We start from the raw sequence: 23,361 nt of genomic DNA, 5'->3' as shown, positions 1-23,361 counted from the left end.
TATGGTCCTTTTAATGAGCTGGCAGAGAGAAAATTGCCCAGGCAATTTCATTGCTTTCAGTCTGAGAAAGATTCTCAGTCAGTGAGCAGCATTCTTTCTAGGTCTGGTTCATTTCTTCAACATTGCTATGGTGCTAGTAACTTCAGTATTTAAATCCTAGAATACTCATTAAGAACAGAGAAACTTCCTATTAACTGCTTGCCAGATTTCCCTATTGCACATAGTATAGTAATTTGTCACAGAGACGTTGTCACTTTTTTACATAATTAATTCAACCAATATATACTGAGACCCTGCTAAGTGTCCAACATGGTATAGACAGTAGAGTGACAAAGATACATAAAATAGACACAGTCCCTGCCCTCACTTTTACACATGCCAAGATTCACCAACCCATTCCACTGGCAGAGAAATGACTTTCTTCCCCTGCTAAATTCCTAAGAGGTCTTTTACTCAGACAGAAATGCAACTTGTTTGAGATTCCTAGAATTGCTTAGAAACATGAAGCAAAGGCTACTGCCGTCTTTTCCCAGACGGCTTTCTCTTTAATCAAAGAATAGAACATGCTTGATTTGTGTGTGCATATTTTCAATTACAAAAATAATGCACACATGTTTTAAAATGTATTAATCTCCTTTAAAATGGAAGTTTTCTCCTCTTTGCTAGAGGAGAAGCTATTGCTAGAATTTAATGTCTATACTTCTAGACATTTTTCTAAGGAGATACAAATACTTATTTCTGATACCCTCATCCCACATGCACACATAGTGCTTGTTTTGTTTTTACCACGATAATATCACTTCTACATACTACTCTATAACTTGATTTTTAACACAGCAATATATCATGAACATGTTACCATTTTATTAATCTATCTACTTAATTAGTGTGCTGTACAATAGCCATGGAATAAATAAATCATAGTTTGTGTTTTAACCATTCTTCTACTGATGGAACTTTAGATTGTTTCCAATGTATTGCTATTATAGACAATTATTTAGTAAATACCCTGTACATATATTTTCACACTTGTGTGTTGTCTTTAGGATGGATTCCTACGAGCTGACAAGTGGAAGTGCTACATCAAAGGGGTTGGACATTTTAAACTCAGATAGTGTGAAACTGCCTCCAAGAAAGGCAATATTAGCACAATATGAGAATGCCTATTTCTTCCCTCTCTCTCTAATACTGAATATTATTATCATTCTTAATATTTGCCAAACTGAAAGGCAAAAAATGAGATTTCATTTTATTTTTTAGAGATGGGGGTCTCACTCTGTCCCCTAGGCTGGAGTGCAGTGGTATGATCATAGCTCACTTCAGCCTGGAACTCCTTCCACCTCAAGGGATCCTCCCACCTCAGCCTCCTGAGTAGCTAGAACTATAGGTGTATGCCACTAAGCCCAGCCATTTTTTTTTCTTTTTTTGTAGAGATGGGGTCTCACTATGTTGCCCAGGCTGATTTTTAACTGCTGGCCCCAAGGGATCCTCTGATCTCAGCCTCCCAAAGTACTGGGATTGTAGGTGTGAGCCGCCATTCCCAGCCTGGGATTTTATTTTAGTTTGTAGACTTCTGGTGTCCATTCTGACATATGTTAAACAAAAATTATAGAGGCCATTGTTTTGGACTGAGATCCCACGTTAGGCTCCAGCAAACCAGACCAAATCAAAATGGAGTCACTCATGCTAAATGCCACGTAAACAAAGTGAAATTTTACAGCAGCAGACATATCCCAAAACAGACCAGTTTTTCATGAAAACGGGAGACACCAGTCTACCTGAGTCAGCTTAAGGAAGCCTCATCTGCTTTAATTCTTACATAGAACATAATCTGACATTAACCGATCAGTTTTTAATATTTTTATTTTTATAGACAGAGTGTGAATGTGTCACCTTGGTTGGAGTGTAGTGGCATGACCATAACTCATTACAACCTTGAATTCCTGTGCTCAAGTCATTCTCCCACCTCAGCCTCCTGAGTAGCTAGGACCACAGGTATATGCCACTGTGCCTGGCTCATTTATTTTTATTTTTATTTTTATTTTTGTAGAGATGAGGTCTTACTATGTTTCCCAGGCTGGTCTTGAACTCCTGGCCTCAAGTGATCCTCCTACCTTGACCTCCCAAGTGCTGGGATTACAGGTATGGGCTCAGTCAGCTTTTTTATGTTCTGTTGTTCTGTTTCCTTGTCCTCACTTTACAAAATCCACTGTTCTATCATTGCCAGGGTGAGCTGTTGTTCTATTTTTGTAGAATTGGAGGATGCCCAAATTCATGAGTTGAAAATAAGCGCCAATTTGATCTATAACTAAATGTGTGGTAATTTTGTTTTTGATGTGTGTAAAAAGCTTGGAAGTCACCATTCCCATCCCCACGAGAAAAAGCTGGACAAACTAAAGATCAATGATTTTTTGAATCTATGAGAGAACTAAACTTTCAGAGTAAACCACACCCTGAGATCTGGAGACAGGTGCATCCAGAGAGATACGGCAGAAGCCGCTGGAGGAATAAGAGTGGCAACACTTACTTCACTGGTAAACGTGTATACTAGAAGTCGAGTGTGGACTAATGTGACAGTGAGAACACAGGATCCCCAATCACGGGGGTATTAAATACTTCTTCCCACAATTTTGAGGTCTTTCTCCCACGGAATCCCACCAGGTTCTCAGGGTGAGGAGCTAAGAAAACCCTCCTTGTAGCCCTGGAAGGGAGATGGAAAGAGTAGCAATAGTGTAACCCTCCCAGATTCTTCTCTATAGCAAAAGCTTACTCTCCAAGAGGAAAGTCTTTACTGCAATAGTCTCCCCCACCCCTTATCCATAGTTTTTCTTTTCATGGTTTGCTACCTGTAGTAGAGTAGAGTAGAGTAGAGTAGAGTAGAGTAGAGTAGAGTAGAGTAGAGTAGAGTATAAAGATATTTTCAGACAGAAATCACATTCACACAACTTTTATTATAGTATGTTGTTATAATTTTTCTATTTTATTATTAGGTATTGTTAATCTCTTACTGTGCCTAATGCAGAAATTAAACTTTACCACAGATGCATAGGAAAAAAACATAGCATATGTGGAGTTCAGTACCATCTGAGGTTTCAGGCATCCACTGGGGGTCTTGGAACGTATCAGCCACAAATAAGTGGAAACTACTGTATAGGGCAATACTGAAGCCTTATTCCACCTGGTGGGGTGGATTTTCACCCCACTCCACTTCCTAGCCTTCCTGTCTAACCTAAAAGAAACAAAAGGAAAACAAAAACAAACATAGTAAGGCACTAGGAATCGAGTATGGTAGGAGAAGGAGGGGTTGGGTGATGGGGGATCCTATATCAGGGAAGAGGGACAGAAACACTTGTGAAGGCCACACTCCTGAGACATAGGCCCACTGAAAGACAAGACTTAATTAGAAGATTATAGAACACCTCCCCTCCTCCATACTTTATCACCATACCAATATATTTTCAGTGGATTACAGTTGAAAGAACTGCATGATCCAGACTCTTTCTGAGTGATAATACAAAGGGAGCCACATAGGTAAGAGAGAGGACAAAAACAAGGACACTAAAGGAATTTGAAGCATCTGGAAATTACAGCTACAACAATCATTAAACACAGCCCAACTCCAGGCCAGATTAACATAAATCCTCACACCAAAGGCCTGTTTATTTCAGTACCTATTAGAAATACATAATATTGACTGGGTGCAATGACTCATGCCTGTAATCCCAGCACTTTGGGAGGCCGAGGTGGGAGGATCACGAGATCAGGAGTTCGAGACCAGCCTGACCAACATGGTGAAACCCCGACTCTACTAAAAATACAAAAACTAGTTGGGCATGGTGGCATGTGCCTGTAATTCCAGCTACTCAGGAAGCTGAGGCAGGAGAATCGCTTGAACCCAGGAGGTGCCTCCACCAGGGTTGCAGTGAGCCGAGATTGTACCACTGCACTCCAGCCTGGGCAACACAGTGAGACTCCATCTCAAGAAAACAAAAATAAAAAGAAATACATAATATCTGGCTCTCAACAAAAAAATCACAAGGTGTACTAAAAGATAAGAAAGGGACAGTAAGAAGAAGGGACAGAGAGATCATCAGAACGAGAATCAGATATGACCCAGATTTTGGAATTGTCACACAAGGAATTTAAAATTACTGATTTATATGTTATGGGCTCAAATGGAAAAATAAACAGCATGTAACACCAAATGGATAATATCAGCAGAGAGACAGAAACTACTAATATAAGAAACAAAAGGAAATACTAGAAATGGAAAACTGTAACAAAAATGAAAAACATCTGCAACAGGTTTACCTACTGGACATAGCTGAAGAAAAAAAAGAATCAGTGCATTTGAACATAGTTTAAATAGAAACTTCCCAAGTTGAAGCACAAAGAGGAAAAGAATCTCAAAAACCCAGAACACTGAAGAACTGTGGACAATATCAAAAGGGGTAACATATGCATAACTAAAATACTGGAAGGATAAGAGAACAAAAAATTATGATCAAATATTTGAAATAAATATTTCTTGGTAAATTAGATTATCAGACAAATAAACTGTCTACTTAGGATAAAGCCAAAAAGGAGGTTGGTTAGTCCACCTTTGAATTTTATGTATTCTCATCACATGTGTTTGAATATCTGATCATTAAGTCTCTCATTACCTTGGTAGGAACAGCTTAGAGGATTTTCTGCAGTGAAAGAGTTAATGGATTTTTTTTCAACTCAAAGATGAGTTATCTTTTCAGGGAATAAGGTGTTGAGAGTGAGGGATATAAAAAACAGCAATTATATAAGAGTACAGCCAGGCATGTGGCTCACGCCTATAATCCTAACACTTTGGGAGGCCGAGGCAGGCCTATCACTTGAGCCCAGGAGTTGAGACCAGCCTGGGCAACATGGTGAAACACCCCTCTACATAAAATACAAAAATTAGCCGGGCATTGTGGTGTGTGCCTGTAGTCCCAGCTAATCTAGAGGCTGAGGTGGGAGGATTGCTTGAGCCCACAAGGCAGAAGTTGCAGTGAGCCAAGATAGCACCACGGCATTCCAGCGTGAGTGACAGAGGAACACCCTGTCTCAAAAGGAAATTTAAAAAAAAAGGAAAAAAGGAATATAAAAAAAGAATATTACTTTTTTATAAGATTTGTTTTATGCTGCAAATTCCTACATGAACTCATTAAACGGATATATATTTATCACAGGGGAAACAATGTGATTATTAATAGAAGAATGACAGCTTAGTCTTGAGTGGTATGAGTCATGAGAAGAATGAGTAAAAAAAACATTTAAAAGAGTCTCATTCACCAAGAACTGAACCTTTCACAAGGTTTAGCTTTCAAGACTTGAGGCATTTGTATAATTGTTATGATTGTCATGAGGCCTCCATGCAAACCTTCTGATTTTCCTAGATGAGAATTTCCAGCAGTTTCTTGTCAGCCATGAGCTGTTACAAGAGTTCCCTCCCCTGAGTTACAACAATCTAGCCAGCACACCACTGTACTCAAAAGGGACCCTGAGCCCTTTAGCATCTTTTACCGGGTCCAGAGTTTCAAGAATCTTTGAAGTTGGCCGGACGCAGTGGCTCACACCTGTAATCCCAGCATTTTGGTAGGCCTAGATGGGCAGATCACGAGGTCAGGAGTTTGAGACTAGCCTGGCCAACATAGTGAAACCTCATCTCTACTAAAAATACAAAGATTAGCCAGGTATGGTGGCATGTGCCTGTAGTTCCAGCTACTCGGGAGTAGCTGAGGCAGGAGAATTGCCTGAACCTGGGAGGTGGAGGTTGCAGTGAGCCGAGACCATGCCATTGCACTCCGACCTTGGTGACAGAGTGAGACTCTCTCAAAAAAAAAAAAAAAAAAAAAAAAAAAAGAATCTTTGAGGTTGATGGTGCAATGGAGCATAACTTTGTGTTCAAAGAGCAATATCTTCCAAATCAAACTGAGTAAGCCTCGTTTCAAGCACACTTTTCCCTTGTTGCTAAATTGATACCCATTTCTTCTCCCCACCAAATTTGGGAGGAGCCACTTAGTGGATCTTCCCCAAAATACCAAGTAGAGTTACATCTCCTATGGCAGTTTAATGACTGAGCATGAAGAGCCAGAGTCTAAACTGAGTCCGGGATCTCACAAAATCTGCTCTAGTGCCTGCCTAGAGAACACAGCAGGGGATTTTCTGTCTTAAGTAGCTAGGCACACCACGCATCTGAAATGAGAAGCATGCCCTAAAATGTTCACAGCATGTTGCAGTTGAATGTTTTCTATCTTCTTCAGAAGATAAGCTGGAATAGTTTTGTTTTGTTTTCTCTGATTAAAAAAAAAAAGTACAACAAAACATGATGGAGAGGGGAGACAAGTCAAACAAACAATTCCACATGTTTCTTGTGCATGAGCCACTTTCAGACAGGGCAATGTGTGTGCAAGGCTTTACGCTGCCATCTCACAATGCAAGAAGATGACTCTGTAAAAGTCCTTGGAGTGAGGTGATAAGGACGAGGCAAAGAGAGAGAAAAAAAACCTGAAACAAAGTCTTAACTTGGGGCCAGAAAGTGTGCCCACACCAGTCCAGAAAAGCAGAGAATTCTTGCCCTCTTTTTTTATCCCCAAAGTTCTATTTCTTTGTGAAGTCATGAAGAACCCCAACCTATCCAAAATGAATCACAGAAAATCCAGTCTCACCATTTATTTTTAAATAACACATCTAGTCATATTATGGAGAGTCATAAATAGCATATATAATTAAAAATTCAGGCATTTAAAAACATGTGTGTAGCCTTCTAAAATCCAAGGAAACATTGAGAGCTATTTATTTTTGAATATGAGCATTGTTTGGGTGGCAATCTTTGAAGGTTTTCTTTTACTAGTAAAAGACAATGATATATCTTGCCCCAGTGAAGGCAAACCCAAGGAAGCCTTGTAAGGTAGAGTCAGGGGGACTCATTAGCCAAGACTTTTCCTTTTCAGAAGCCAATTCATTTTGTTGAATGATTTTTATCAAATGTCTTCTGAAGAAACTGCAATGTCCATCCTGAAATTTTCCTTTGCAGGCACCTATTGCAAAGAGTGCATCTGATTCTAGATAATAGTTTCTGATTTGTGTGAGGGCTACTGTCCTTTCACATTTGCTTTCCTATTGATTTCCACAGCTATGTTTGTCCTTCTGTGAGTATGAGAGCCATAGCTCTGATGTGCCCCCTGGTATTGAGTGTACATCTACATATAAGTGGTCTAGAGCTTCCTGGCTCTGAAACATGTGTGAGTACACAGAGCTTTCTTTATTTTTTAATCTCAGGATCAGTGGATTTGTTGGGACGGTGCTGACATAAAAGATGAAATGAAACATCTGTGTCTAACAGCTGCACAAAATTTGGATTCATGCGAACTGCTCTGACATCACACATTCTGCATGTGAGTTCCATGCGCAGTCTCCGTATGGTGCTAATACAATAACATGCCTACAAAGTCCCTGTGGTTTATGGTGTGATGAACTCCAGAGCTGAGGAAACAAAGCCAGGAAGCCTACACCATTTGCTGAATGGAGCTGACTTTGGGTAATATCTTGTTCTCACTGAACTACTCAGTTTCACTAGGGATAAGAAGCCAGACTGGGCATGGTACCAACAACAAGCTTTATGCTGGGATGTTGGTCACCACTCCTTTAATGTGGTAGGAGAGAAGTCTCACAATTATTTTTGCCTTACTCCATAGAAAACTAGATGTGGGAGTCCAAATGGGTGATGGATGGGTAAGTGAAGCAAGTTTACCCCTTCTAGGCAGTCAGGAATAGACAGGTAAAAAGAGAGAAAGAAAACATACGTAATCTCTCAATGCAAATCCTGGAAAGTTGAAGCAATCCTTTGCTGGGAGGCTGGAGTCATGCCCAGGGTACATGGTAGCATTGATCAGATCACTGACACACCACACTGACCTACAGCTATAAACAAAAGCCGCACATGTTCTCTTTCTTCTGCTAAAGGCAGGGGCTACAGGAATTTGGCAAATAGTTGTGTTGTTCTGACAGACTACACATGTAGCCTAGAAAAAAAAAATCTGTTCTTATTTAATTTTTTTTAAAAAGACTCAAAGCCACTTGGTTATCTATTGGCCAGTTAACCACACAGAGGAAGATTTTTGAAAAATGTCTAGCAGCAGCTCAGCTTTCCCTGTTTGCTCAGCATAGTTGGATTGTTTCCCTCACATCAGTTGCTAGGATCAGAAAGTATACACTGCAAGTGTAGCATTATAAACAAATTCATCTGATAGATTTTTCAGGTCCAGCGAACTTATAAAATGCAATAGTCATTTGCACGAGAGAATTACCAAGTGGATACATTAAGTCGTGGCCCCTTCTATTTTAAAGCGGCTATCTATTGGCTGTATGTAATGGTGCATCCTAGCTCTGTTGGGCAGTATAAATACACAAGCAGAAAGAGATCTATCAGAGCTGAATTTCAAGAGTTGTGAATGTGGAGACAGAGAATCTTGGGCACAGGTGTGATTTCCATGGTCTGAGGAAGAGCAATATGAAAGGAAGGGAGAAAAAAGAAAGTAAGGCTAGGAGAAAAATCAGAAAAGTGATATAATTCTCAAATGCCTATCAAGCATTTTTATATACAAAACATCCAATATTACCTAGCTAATTTTTTTCTCCATGGAAAAGCTTTAATTTTCTTAAAAGAAATTGTTAGAAAGACAAAACTACATTAATAGAAAAATTACTTCATAAACAATTTTACTAAAATTTATTCACTCTATAAAAATGAGAAACTCCTGTGATTTTAATGGACACTTAAGCAAAATAGAAGTTAAGAGATAAGCTAAATAATGGAATCACCATAGAGTGCATTGTAAAGCCCGTTTAAAAATTCTCCTTTATTATGACCATCATGCTGTTCCTCTCCTCTGTCATGATGGCCAATGCAGAGATGATTGTCAAAGAAAAGCAGATGGGTTTGTGAGGAATTCTAATCTTCTAATCTCCTGGGGCCCACTGTGGTGGCTTAGATCTACTCCACTGCTGCTGAAATCAGTGTCTATTTTGGAGCTCTAGGCAGGTTCTAGAGCCTTCTCTAATTACCCCAACTGGAATTAAACAAACTATACAGCGTTAATGAACTGTGTGGCCACATCTGCCTCTGCCAGACACGTTACAGCCCTGCTGCATGCTGTTATGAAGCATGAAACATATCCTCCAGTGTGTGGTTAGGTTACCACACACTAATTATCCTTTGAGTTTTCTGCACATTCTTTTCCAAACAAGGCAGCCCTGCCAACTTGTCAACAGGGCATTTACTCTAAAAATGAAGTTACTTTATTTTTTGCCTGAGAATGCCCACGGTCACTCTCACAGACAAGAATGGAAGCAGGACTGTATCTTTTTTTTTTTTTCCCTGCGTCTTTAAATTAAGGGAGAGGGGGAAAAAAAATCTCTGTAAGCTAATATATACCTTCTTTAGTGGTTACTGTAGTGCTGCAAGTTTTTCTGATTTAGACCAGAGAAGAAGAAATGTCACCATTCTCAGCTGGTAAGGAAAAAAAAAAAAAAAAAAAAAACCATGTAGGTGGATGGTGTGAAATTTAAGCAGACTTGGGAAAGAACTAATCCACATGTGGAGTTCTCCACTGGAGATGTGTTTTGACAGCTCTCTGGTAATATCCTGTTTTGGTTTGCCCACTTCATGTTAATGCAAGAGGCAGCATGTTATAGCTGAAACAGCAAGGGTTTTGAGGTCAAGTGTCCCAGCCCTGACACTTTTAGTTAGGCCAGTCACTTACTTCTCTGAGCTTCAATTTCTTCATCTGACAATTGGAGATCAAGATACCTAACTCAATGAGTTGCTGTGAGAAGTTAAATAACAATAAATATAGAAGTGCTTTATATCACTGCTTGCTACTTGCTATAGCTGTGTGACCTTGTGCAAATTACTTAATCTCTGTGCCCTGGTTTCTTCATCTGTAAAATGAGGGTAATAGTAGTATCCTTGCCCCTCTGAGTTGTGCTAATGATTTAATAAATTAAGATATGTAAAGTGCTTAGGATAATGTTTAGCACTAAATGTTTTCTGTGATTTCCATTTATTAGACGCTATACATGTTATTTTTCCAGATGTTCTTAACTTTATACTAACTTAAATAGAGCAAAACCTATATTTATAACTCAACTATTACTGAGTATTTTGTCCAAAGCACTAAGATAGGTTCTGAATACAAATATAAATTAGGTGGATGATGATCTATTTTGCAAAAGGAAATAGTAAGGCACTGCTTCAATTCAACAATTCGCTTTGACAGCACCCACTGTTGTTTTCAACACAATGCAGAATATGAAGCATGAAACATATCCTCCAGGAATGTTTTAAATATATTCTTATTCTAATATGAATGCATGGTCATGATAGAAAATTTTAGAAAATATTGATAAGCAATAATAATAATGATGCTATAAAACTGAAATCACTACTATTGCACTCTGTGCCACCACCAAGAGATACCAATGGTTTAAGCTATTTTAAATCAAAATTTAATTTTTTAATTGGTTGTTTGTTTGTGTGTGTATAAGTGTTTAGGTGCATAAAATTGGAATCAAATGGCTTTTAAAAATGTAATATATCATAAACATTTTTCCACATCACTAAGTATTCTCTCCCTTATTATTATATTTTACTTTTTATTTAGAAATAGTTTTGAAGTTGAAGAAGAGTCATACAAAGTTGTACAGACATACTTGGAGACTATGCAAAATTCTGTTTCTACTTGAACATTCACCCATTCTTTTTAGAATCTTTGGAGTATTTAACCTGCAGCAATGGTTACTATGGGGTTTAACGGTACTTTTGTATTTCCCCCAGGCCTTCTATGTTTATAATAACTGAGATTCTTTTCTAAAAAAGAGCTTTCCCTTTCTCCCACTTATGTATTTATTTAATCATTTATTCATTTATTTGTGGGATCATGGATATTTAATTTATTCTTTTAGTTATAAACTAACATTGTACTCTTATTATTTATTTTGTTGCTCAAATTGCTTCATGGGAGCTTTTTCAGATTGGTTCCTGCACATTTTTTATGTTATTTATTTATTTATTTATTTGTTTTTTAATTTCCTTACATTGAAACACCACAAGATATCCAGACTCATATTTGTTTCCATTGCCCCGGCCCTAGAATCAGACAGTTCTCCAATGATTCCTGGTTCCTATTATTGGAGGACAGTATTTAGAAACCAGTATCATTAGGAGTTAGGTGCTCTCCTTTTAACCGAGATATCATTGTTTCTAACCCCTTTCAGAGGATACAGCTTGGAGATATATGTGCAGATATATATCTGTGTGTGTGTGTGTATATACGCACGCACTAACTCATACACATAGATATATCTATATATCAATTTCTGTAAGTTTTCTGTAAATATTTATATGTATATGTATGTTTTAATTTTTAAAATTAAATTTTAATATATACAATGGATAATATACCATGGCCAAGAGGCAATGAACTAAGGAATGTAAGACTGGTTCAACTTTTAAAAAATCAATCATTGTAAGCTATTAACAGATTACAGAAGAAAATAGATGCAGAAAATGCATCTGACAAAATTCCACTTGTATTCATTTCTTTTATTTCTACAGCAAAGTAGAAATAAAAGAAAACTTGTGGCTGGGTGTGGTGGCTCATGCCTGTAATCCTAGCACTTTGGGAGGCTGAGGCAGGTGGATCACCTAAGGTCAGGAGTTCAAGACCAGCCTGGCCAACATGGTGAAACCCCATTTCTACTAAAAATAGAAAAAAAATTAGCTGGGTGTGGTGGCACATACCTGTAATGCCAGCTAAGTAGGAGAATCGCTTGAACTTGGGAGATGGAGGTTGCAGTGAGCCAAGATCGTGCCATTGCACTCCAGCCTGGGCAGCAAGAGCAAAACTCCATCTAAAAACAGAAAGAAAAAGAAAGAAGAAAGAAGGAAGGAAGGAAGGAAGGAAGGAAGGGAGGGAGGGAGGGAGGGAGGGAGGGAGGGAGGGAGGGAGGGAGGGAGGGAAGGAAGGAAGGAAGGAAGGAAGGAAGAAGGAAGGAAGGAAGGAAGGAAGGAAGGAAGGAAGGAAGGAAGGAAGGAAGGAAGGAAGGAAGGGGAAGGGAAGGGAGGAAGGAAGGAAGGAAGGTTGCTTAAATTAATAAAAAATATCTACAAAAAATCTACATCTAACATCACAACATCACACTTAATGGTAAAAGATTGAAGACCTTTTCTCAGAGATGGAGAACAAAGCAAAGGTACCTTCTTTCACAATGTGCATTTAATATCACCCTGGGAATACTAGCCGTTATAATAAGACAAGACATAGAAATAAAGGGGATGTCAGCTCTATTCACAGATAACGTAACTATGTAGATTTCCTACATAGATATTTCTAAACAACTTACACACAACTTCCTAGAACTAACTAATGAATTTAATAAAGTCTCAGGATATGAACTCAATGCATACAAATCAATGGTATTTCTATATAATAGCAGGAAAACTGGAATTCAAAATTAAAATAACAATACCATTTATAATAGCACCAAAAATCACATAAGTATAAAACTGAAACAAATTATGTGGGATCTGTATGCTGAAAAGTACAAAACACTGAAGAAAAATCTGAGAAGATCCAAATAAGTGGAGAAATGTACCATGTTCATAGATGAGAAGATTCAGTATGTTAAGATAGATGTTAATTCTGCCCAATTTGTTAGATTGATTCAGTGAAATTTCAATCAAAATTCTAGCAGTGTTTTATGTAGATGTTGACTGCTGGTTTCAAAATTTATACAGAAAGGCAAAGGAACTAGACTTGCCAAAAATTTTTGAAAACAAATAATATTGGGGGATCCTCTAATTTAAAGTGTTATTGTAATGCTACAGTAATGAAGACCATGGTAATGTAGAAACAACAGACACATATATCAGTGGAACAGAGAAGAAAAACCAGAAATAAACCCACATAAATACAGTCAACTGATTTTTGACAATGATACAAATGCAAGTCAATAGAGAGAAGAAAGTGTCTTCAAATAAGTGGCCTGGGAACAGATGAATGTCTACATTTTAGTCTATCTCGGCTACCATAACAAAATATCACAGACTGGGTGGCTTATAAACAATAGAAATTTATTGTTCACAGTTCTGGAAGCTGGAAATTCCAAGATCAAGGTGTGGGAAAATTTACTGTCTAGGGAATGCCGGCTTTCTAGTCCATAGACAACCATTATTTTGCTGTGTCTTCACATGGCAGAAAGGCCAACGAACTCTCTGGGTTCCCTTTTATAAGGACCCTCATTAACTAACCACCTCTCATAGCCTTACCTCCTAATACCATCACCTTGACCATAGCTGTCCACATACTAAAACGACAAAAAAGAACCCCAGCCTGTATCTCACGTCTCATATAAAATTAACTCAAAATTGATCATAGACCTAAACATAAAGCATAAAACCATAAAACTTTTTTGAGGAAAAAAAAAAAAGGGAGAAAGGGCACAGTGGCTCACACCTGTAATCCTAGCACTTTGGGAGGCCGAGGTGGGCGGATCACGAGGTTGGGAGTTCAAGACCAGCCTGGCCAATGTGTATATGACCTTGCGTTAGGCCACTGAACAAAGGTCAGCTTTGTAGTTCAGGAGACATTTGACAATGTCTGCAACATTTTTTATTGTTATACTTGGGGCCTGTGTGTGTGTTTGCACATGCATGCACACATGCATACTACAGATGTGTAGAGACCAGGCCAGGAATACTACTAAACGTCGTACAAGGCACAGGATAGGTCCCCATAACAAATAATTATCTGGTCTAAAATGTCAGTTGTGCATCTGTTGAGAAATCTTGAGTTAGGAAAACAGGTTTTAGATATGACACCAAAAGCATGATTTATGAAAGAAAAAATTGATAAATTGTATTAAATTTTTAAAAAACTTCTGCAAAAACTTTGGTTCTTTGATTAAGAGAATAAAAAAGACAAGCCACAAACTAAGAGAAAATATTTTAAAATCACATCTGTCAAAGGACTTATATTCGAAGTATATAAAGAACTCATATACTCAACAACCAGAAAACAAAAAACCCAATTTTTCAAAACAAAAAATTGAATCAGAGTTTTTACTAAGGAACATATTTAGGCCAGGCGTGGTGGCTCACGCCTGTAATCCCAGCACTTTGGGAGGCTGAGGTGGGCAGATCACGAGGTCAGAAGATTGAGACCATCCTGGCTAACACAGTGAAACCCCATCTCTACTAAAAATATGAAAAATTAGCCAGGCATGATGGCACGCACCTGTAGTCCCAGCTACTTGGGAGGCTGAGGCAAGAGAATCGCTTTAACCTGGGAGGCGGAGGTTGCAGTGAGCTAAGATCACGTCACTGCACTCCAGCCTGGGTAACAGAGCAAGACTCCATCCTCCCTCCCCCACAAAAAAGAACATATTTAGATGTAAAATAAGCATAATAAAAAATGTTCTTTAGTAATCATTAGGGAAATACAAATTAAAACCACACTAAAACACCCACCAACGTGCCTATTTGAATAGCTATAATTTTAAAGCCTGGCAATCTGAAGTGCTGATGAGAATTCTGAGCAATTGGAATTCATATACATTGCTGGTAGGAATGCAAAGTGGTACAGCCACTTTGGGAAACAGTTTGGCAGTTTCTTATAAAGTTAAACATATACCTACCATATGACCCAGCAATCTCATGCCTAGCTATATATCCAAAACAAAAGAAAAGATGTTCAAACTATAGGAGCGGATTCTCTCTACCCTTCAAATTCTTACAGACTCCTATAACAAAAGGTAGATTAACAAGAGGAAAACAAACAAATTTAACAACATGTATACCTTATTATACATGGGAGATACCCAGAGAAATAAGTAAATCCCAAAGGTGTGGCTTTGATTTCAGGCTTAAATACAATTGTCTACTGAAATAAAGAGGGAAGGATGTGAGGAAGGACAGACATAAGGAGATGCCCAGGAAAGTGGGATAACAAGGGTAAGATTTCTTACACAGATATAAGTCCAGTGCCTTGTCCTTTGATAAGAGTCTCTAGTGATATAATGTTGTCCTTTTCTTCATAGACACCCTTACAAATGGAGATTTCCTTTATAGACATAAATGTCCTTTATAAAAGGGCAACTTCTACTCTGTTTTCAGATCTTCTTCTGTGTCTGCAGTTTCTCAAAATGATTAGCACAAAACAATCCATATGCCAAAGAAGCATGTTTTGGGGTGGCATATTCTGGTCTCCTACAATACAGAAACCTATAGGTAAATATTTGTAGCTGATTTAAAAATTGGAAACAACCTAGATGTACCACAAACTGTGGTACATACATGTAATGGAATGCCACCGGCAGTAAACCTGAATGAACAATTGATTCACAAAACAACACAGATAAATCTTACCTGCATTTTGAGAGGCTGGACCCAGAATTGTTTGATTTTATTCATATGACACTCTGGGAAAAGCAAAACTATAGGGAGGAAAACAGATGAGTAGGTAGCGGATCAGGGGTTGGGGGGTGGGTTGTCTATGAAGGAGTAGCACAAGGAAACTTTGGGGTCATGGAATTATTATGTATAGAATTATAGTGGTCCATAGTACAATTCTGTGCATTTGCCAACACTGATAGAACTATACCACAAGAAGTGAATTTTATTGCATGTAAATTTTTTTTAAAACTCAACCAGGATAAAGAAAACGTGGCACATATACAACATGCAATACTATGCAGCCATAAAAAAGAATGAGATCACGTCCTTTGCAGGGACAGTGATGAAGCTGGAAGACATCATTCTCAGCAAACTAACACAGGAACAGAAAACCAAACCCTGCATGTTCTTACTTATAAGTGGAAGTTGAACACTGAGAACACATGGACACAGGGAGGGGAACATCACACACTGGGGCCTGTCGGGGGTCTGTCTCCCTCCCTTGTTGGGCAGGGGGAGGGAGGGCTTAAAACCTAGACGATGGGTTGCAGCAAACCACCATGGTACATGTATACCTATGTAAGAAACCTGCACTTTCTGCACATGTATCCCAGAACTTAAAGTAAAATTAAAACAACAACAACAAAACCTCAACCAGGATATGAGAGAAAAGAGGGAATGCAGATTGTGATAAATGCATTTTACCATGTTACAAATTAATCATATAACTTCCCTGAAAGGGATGGGGAAGAAGTAAGCTGACCTGAGTAAGCGTCAACTAATTAAGGGTTTCCAGAAAACCCTTCAGCTCCCCTAAGTAACTTTGGAAAACAGCACCGGACCTGCCCCAGTGAAACCTGGTGCCATGCAAGCCCCCATGTCCCAGTCTCCAGGCTGGAAACTGTGGACAAAACTTTTAAGATGCTCCAACACCAGCTCTATTCTGTGCCTTCAGATTTTGAGCCCGTTGTTTGTTCTGACACTTTAGCTCTCTAATAAGTTCAAAAAAAGTTCTGAATTTGAAGTTAACTCAGTGACCTTCATTGTAAGTGTAAGAATGATGTCTCTTCTATCTCTCTACAGAGGGGAAGTCGTTTCTTTCCATTTTTAATGGCTGAACTGTATTTCATTAAATGAATGTGTAATTTACTTTATTTAACCAATCCCAATCACTTACTATTGTGCCTCTAGGCAATTTTCCACTCTTTGCTATTATAAACAAAGTTAATTGACCCTTGTAAGCATCTTTGAGTTGCTATAAAGGAATACCTGAGGTTAGGTAATTTATAAAGAAAAAAGGTTTATTTGGCTCATGGTTCTGCTGGCTGTACAAGAATCATGGCGCCAGCATCTGATTCTGTTGAGGACTTCAGGTTGCTTCTACTCACCGTGGAACGCAAAGGGGAACTGCTGTGTGCAGAGATCACAAGGCAAGAGAGCCAGCAAGAGACACAGGAGGAAGGGGCAAGGCTCTTCTGAACAACCAGCTCTTGTGAGAACTAATAGAGTGAGAATTCACTCATTACCATGAGGATGGCACCAAGCCATTCATGAGGGACCTGCCCCCTTGACCCAAACACCTTCCAGCAGGCCTCACCTCCAACACTGGGGCTCAAATTTCAACATGAGCTTTGGAGGGGTCAAATATTCAAACCATAGCAACGGGAGAAGACATTTCCTTATGAAGAAGCAATATACATTGAAATACAACCTATAGAATTGATATAGACATTATTCAATCTGCAGAAGCACATGTTGGGACTGAAAAAGGATCACACTAATGAATTCTGTCATAGATGTGTCTCTTGTTCTCATTTTAGAATAAATGATATCCATATCAGATTATCTGGGTGATTAGCACAATGGCTTTGATTTAAAAATATTAAGCCTACATATTGGCTGTTCCCTGATGCTGACTGCTATAGCCTATGTGCTCTACCCAACCCAGAAAGGGAACCTCTCCTTCACCCAAACAGGCAGCTGTATCACTGTTTGGGTGAAAAGGAAGATGGATTTCAGCTGCCCTAAAAAACAAAGAAAAGTTGAAGATGGCTTCTTCCCCTCCTCCCCCTCCTCCCCCTCCTCCTCCTCCTCCTCCTTCTTTCTCTTCTTCTTCCTCTACCTCCTCCTCCTCCTCTCCCCACCTCTGCTCCCCTCCTCCTCCCCCAACTCCTCCTCTTCCTCCTCCTTCTGTGAAATAAGCCTGACTTACTGGTAGGAGAGTCTGTCTTGAATCAAAAATGGGTTGACCGGGCATGGTGGTTCACGCCTGTAATCCCAGCACTTTGGGAGGTCGAGGCGGGTGGATCACTTGAGGTCAGGAGTTTGAGACCAGCCTGGCCAACATGGTGAAACCCTGTGTCTACTAAAAATACAAAAATTAGCCGGGCGTGGTGGCAGGCACCTGTAATCCCAACTACTCTGGAGGCTGAGGTGGGAGAATGGCTTGAACCCGGGATGGGGAGGTTGCAGTGAGCCAAGATCATACCACCACACTCCAGCCTGGGCGACAGAGCAAGACTCCATCAAAAAAAAAAAAAATGGTTAACTGAATTACAACAGGAAACATCTCCAGTGACAGCCCAGCTTGCTCCAGGTCCCAGTGGGCGAAGAGAGCATCTCATCCCTACTTCCTTCAACTCTGGACTTAACAGGTAGCTACCCTAAGGTGCCCTGGCAAAGTGATCTGGACCTTGGGATTTCTCCTTTCAGGACTGCCTAAAGAAGAATGAATAGTTGCCAAAGGAAGAAGCAGTAATCAGGAACCCTGTCTGTAAATGTAGCTAATTTCTATTTAATTGGCGAGTAACTACATTTAAAATAAACACTAGTTGGTAATCAAAAACAGGAGGTTAAAGGATAGGCCATTGTAGAAGCCAGAGAGAATTACTAGGCCAAAACAAAGCTGGGGGAGAGTGGAGAGACTCGCTGCTTCAGAGAAAACGTGGTCAGGAGAAGAGGAATTGTCGCTGCTGTGGGCCTCACAGATCTCATAAAGATTTATATCTGGTTTTATTTGTGTTTGTTAGTCATCAACGAAACTGATTTTAATCACCAACTGGTCTTTAATTATAAAGCATTCATTCCTTTATTACATAAAAATTAAAAACACATGTAAGAGGCAATTTTAAAACTATCAAACGGGATGAGTTTGGCACATCCTTGTGCAACCCCAGAGAAAGAGGCAGAGATTGGACAGGTTTCCAGAAAACCCTTCAGCTCCCCAGGCATTTGCTGAACCCCTGGCTGCTGGCAGTATGGGATTTCAGGCAACCGCGGAGACTGCTCCCCTCCAGGAGAAGAATGTGGAATCCGCAGAGCTGGGTTAAGGCACATCCGCTGCCAAACTGTCTCCAGCATGTGTAATCCCTGCTTTTCGGCACCACCCAAGATGTACTAATGCTCTTTGTAAAGACTCACTCCCGTGGCCTGTGGGGTTCGGCCTTGAAAGAGGGGGTGGGAGAAGAAAGGAAAGAGAAGGGGAAAGGGTAAGAATGGCTGAGTGAGATCCCTAGGCTGTGAGCAAGTTCTTCAAATTGAGTTTTCCTTTGAGGCAGACATTTTCCAGTTAAACTTTAAACTCAAACGCTTGTCCTATTTATCTCCAAAATGCAGGCTATGTGTCTCCCTCCTAATTAGCATGAAATTATTTCTTCTTTTTCCTTCATTAGAAATTAGGATTGATTTTTTTAAAGATAAAATTTGTATTCCTGCTTAATTTTTAGACTCATTTGGAAGCAGTGCATTTTTATCAGAGGGACTGAAAAGCCTTTCGAGAATCAGTCAAGAAAAAGGAATGTGCATGAGAGTCACGGTGAGTAGCACTTCTCATCAAACTAGCTGCCCAGGGGTGTTAAAGTGCTTTCTAAAAAGGGAACTAACAGGGCTGCTCACCATTTACTGTTTTCTAAGAGCCTTAGCTAAATTAATCATAGCACACACCAGCCCTGTAAGGTAAAATGATTCCTGGTGTTTTGAAAGCAATCAGCGATCCACAAAAAGGGAGGTAATGTCCCCCAGAACCAAGATTAAAACTCCGACGTTGAGGGAATCTCCATTCCCTTCCTGTCATCAAAGGCCAGCTTGTTTGTGTCCAAGCAGGGTCTTGGGTGAGCCAAGCTCTGTTAAAGTGGCCACAGGAATGAGAGGCCGCCACACAAGTGAGGATACTGGAGACAGTCCGTCTTCTGGGGCTGTGTGAATGCAAGTTTAGTGGTGGGGGCTGTCACATTATAAGTGGACAGGTGTGAGTCCCAGGCCTCCTGCTGGGAGACTCAAACCCAGCTGAGGCTTGCCCAGGAGGGGCTGGCTTCATCCTGGGCCACCCACACACTGGCAGGCCTGTGCACATGGAGGCCAGTTCCCTTCCTGCATTAGCCATGGCATGGATTCCTAGTCACATCTGTACAGCCAGAGCAAAAGCCTGTAATTTCCATAGAATCCAGTTCTTTGAGTCAGAACTCCAGATAAGTGTTTGTTTTATTTTTCTTTACAGGTCACATCATGTGATTGTGGGGAAAGCCTGGCCTATCATGGAGGGAAGAGACTGGGTGAATTATTTGAAAAGTAAGCCTGTGAATTGCTGTGGAGGAACAACAGCCTGCCGCTTATCTGGAGCCTTTCCAAGGAAAAGCAAAGGGGACCCCAGAAGGCTTCCTGGGAGACAGTTTAATTCTGAAAACAAAGCAGTACTTCACCTCTTGTGTGTTGGGTAGAGCTGTAAAACAGAACACAGTCAAAATAGTCATTAGGGCCACATCAATGTCTGCCCAAAGTCAGGCGGGCATTCCCAGGAAGCTGGGGGGCTGTGGCAGTTGCACACGTCAACCTCCTTTCTCCATTGTCACACAGCAGAAGAGCGTGTTCCATTCCACTGAAGTTGGGGTGGGGGGGTTAAATAATTTATTGACTGAAAACTGGGGGCCTGAGTTAGATGGTAAACAAGTTTAGAGTGCTGCTTTTTGTTTCTTTTTAAAGTTATGTTTGTTTTATATATTGAAGTGCTTAAAATATATTTTAAAAATTCAAAACACCCCAGAAATTCAGCAACTTGAGGAGACAACAGTGACGAGCATTTTATGGCAACATTTGGACACTTGAAAGATTATTTCAGGAACCTTAATGCTGATAAATGAGAGAAGAGACAACTTCTAACTATAACATGTCGGCACCTGAGTACAGAGATCAAAACAAGAGCGAGCATTTCAAATTCATATTGTGAAGCACCTACAAAAAGATTATTCTGTCAGCCTTCACAATGTGGACAGTTCATCTTTTCATCTTATCAAATAAAAATATACCCAAATTCTTGAACAGGCATTCAGTTAGGAAAAGGGGGGGGGTGATGAAATGTGTTCTCATTCAGCAAACATTTTGCAGATATTTCTAGTCAAAGATCCCTGTGGTCTAGGCTAGTGAGAGAAAAACGTGCCCTCTGCCCAGTGACAGCGGCTTCACGGGGATCAGCTTTCACCAATGCAGGCAGGGGAACAAAGGGCAGCTTCATCTGCCTGCATCCCACAGGCCCTTGTGCAGAGGAGTTCCATTTCAGTGCCCATCACATGACCTCTCAGGCCAAAACCCTTTTTAATAATTCTGATTTTGAATATCAAATGGAAATGAAAAGTACATTTACGAAGGAAGGGCTCTATCCTTATTGAAGAACACGCTCTATGCAAACAGGTTGGGCAGGCACTAGTTCTTGTAGAGCTGTGGTTCTCAGCTTTGGCAACACGCTGGATCACCTCCTCTAAAAGGTACCGATGCCTGCTTTCCTCCCTCCTCTGCCCCTAAAGAAAGTAGAATTTAATTGCTCTAGGGTGTGGTCTGGGCATCAGGATTTTTTTTTTTTTTTTTTAAGACAGTCTCACTGTGTCGCCTAGGCTAGAGTGCAGTGTGCAATCTTGGCTCACTGCAGGCGCTATCTCCCAGGTTCAAGAGATCCTTCTGCCTCAGCCCCCCCTAAGTAGTTAGGATTACAGGCACACACCACCACACCAGGCTAATTTTTGTATTTTTTTGTAGAGATGGGGTTTCACCGCGTTGCCTAGGCTGGTCTTGAACTCCTGAGCTCAAGCAGTCCACCCGCCACAGCCTCCCAAAGTGCTGGGATTACAGGCATAAGCCACAGTGTCTGGCCAGCATCAGGATTTTTAAAAGCTCTCCAAGTGTAGTCAAGGTTGAGAACAGTTGCTATAGAGTGATTTAATACAGCATTCAAGGCCTCTCATAATCTAGCCTCAGCCTAATTTTTCCTTCCCCCACCCCATCTCAGCCTGTACATAAGCCACAGAGACATTCTCACTGGTCTCTGAATGTACTTGGCTCATTCATATTTCCAGGCTGTCTTGCACATACATTGTCTGACTCTGGACACCTAAGAAAAGCTCAGCTCCAGTGTCCTCTGCTCTTCTGTGAAACCTCTCCCGTTAAGCCCACCTTCACTACTAGGTCACTCCTTGCTCCTTGATCAGATGGAAGAATGCTTTGTGCATGTCTCTGCTGGAGCCCTTCTCACTTTACATTAAAGATATCTGTATCGAGGTCAGCCCACTCCTCTTCCCCAATAGTATGTGGATGCTTTGTAGTTTCAGCAATAAGCACAGGGCTTGGTTTCTATGAATACTTATTGAGTGAATGGATGAATGAATGAATGAATGAATGAATACCAATCTTGTACATTGTTGATGTTCACCACATTGAACCCAGTTCTCAAACCAGGATCACTTGGGAGATTCTGAGTCAGTAATTTGAAGGTCTGTATCATTCTTACTCAAAGTGTAGTCCATAAGCCAGCAGTTGTTATATTATCTGGAAGCTTGTTGCAAATGCAGAATATGTATTTCAACAAGATCCTCAGGCAATTCATATGCACATTACACTTTGAGCTATATTTTTAACAAGCTCCCAGGTGATTCCTTTGTAGCCTGGCTGCCGACTCGCATTTGGTAACCACTGTTCTAGACCTTCGTTTACTGAATGGAGTGGTCCCTGTGTGATTGCCTGGAGGTTTCTTCTAGTCTCCCATTTTTCTTCCTAGTTAACAAAGCCCAAATTTTGTTTTGAAGGGTGATCAGCCCTTCACCCACCAGGCCTTTTGCTCAGGGAAGCTTGATCCCACCTTTAGACCCCATATTGGGACTGAGTAGTCCAAAGGCATATCCCATTCCCCTGGTCAGGGATTAATTTAGGGGTAGACATGTGACCAAATTCAGGTCAATAAAATGTGAGTCTGCAGGGGCAATCTAGAAAAAGTGTCCTCTTCCTTAAGAGAAAGCCACAGAAGGGGGAAAAAAAAAATGTCTCAGGACATTGTCCTGCCTAAACATGATGCCTTGGACATTCTGCTTCTGTCTTGCTACCTGCAACACAAGGAAAGCCAACACTGAGGGGTCACAGCAGAGGGACAGAAAGCACCTGGATCTTAGGACATTGTTGAGCTCTTTTGTCTCTTAACTTCTAGTTATGAGATGTAACTATTTTACTGTTAAAGTCATTTCTGTTCCTTGCAACCAAAAGCATTCATTGTTATACTGAATATAGTACCATATTTATTCAATCAATAAATGCCTGGCAAATACCCAAGTATGAGTAATTGTAATTTGTCTCCCAGCTATTCTTTCAAGTAAAAGTGATGTTCCATGACAAAACCGGCTAGTTTAGCTTGTAACACAAACAACTGCACAAGTGCTTTTTCCTTGAGACAAATATTGTACTTTCATACGCAACAGATGTATGTGCTTTATGCACGTTCCCATTTCATAACACAGAGTATTAGAAACATGTATGCTTCAGGGTTGAGATCTCATAAAATGAGTAGTTTTCACAGCTTCATTGAGGACACTCTTAAATGAAACTGGCAGGGCTTTTTTCTTGAGTACTATGAAATGGGT

General features: G+C 40.1%; 1 long non-coding RNA gene across 1 annotated transcript in view; it reads left to right on the top strand.

The window, feature by feature from the left end:
- LOC105488597 (uncharacterized) overlaps window positions 1-23,056 on the top strand; it is a 76,977-nt gene extending 53,921 nt beyond the window's left edge. Inside the window, exons 3-4 of the long non-coding RNA XR_011619838.1 lie at window positions 19,195-19,283; window positions 19,965-23,056. This is a non-coding gene — a long non-coding RNA (uncharacterized lncRNA). The remainder of the gene's footprint in view (window positions 1-19,194; window positions 19,284-19,964) is intronic.
- Window positions 23,057-23,361: the final 305 nt, after the last annotated feature.

The sequence above is a fragment of the Macaca nemestrina genome, chromosome 2 (assembly GCF_043159975.1).
Source record: "Macaca nemestrina isolate mMacNem1 chromosome 2, mMacNem.hap1, whole genome shotgun sequence".
Lineage (NCBI taxonomy): Eukaryota > Metazoa > Chordata > Mammalia > Primates > Cercopithecidae > Macaca > Macaca nemestrina.
Note: the sequence above shows the minus strand (reverse complement) of the source record. Positions and strands in the feature narration are given on the sequence as shown.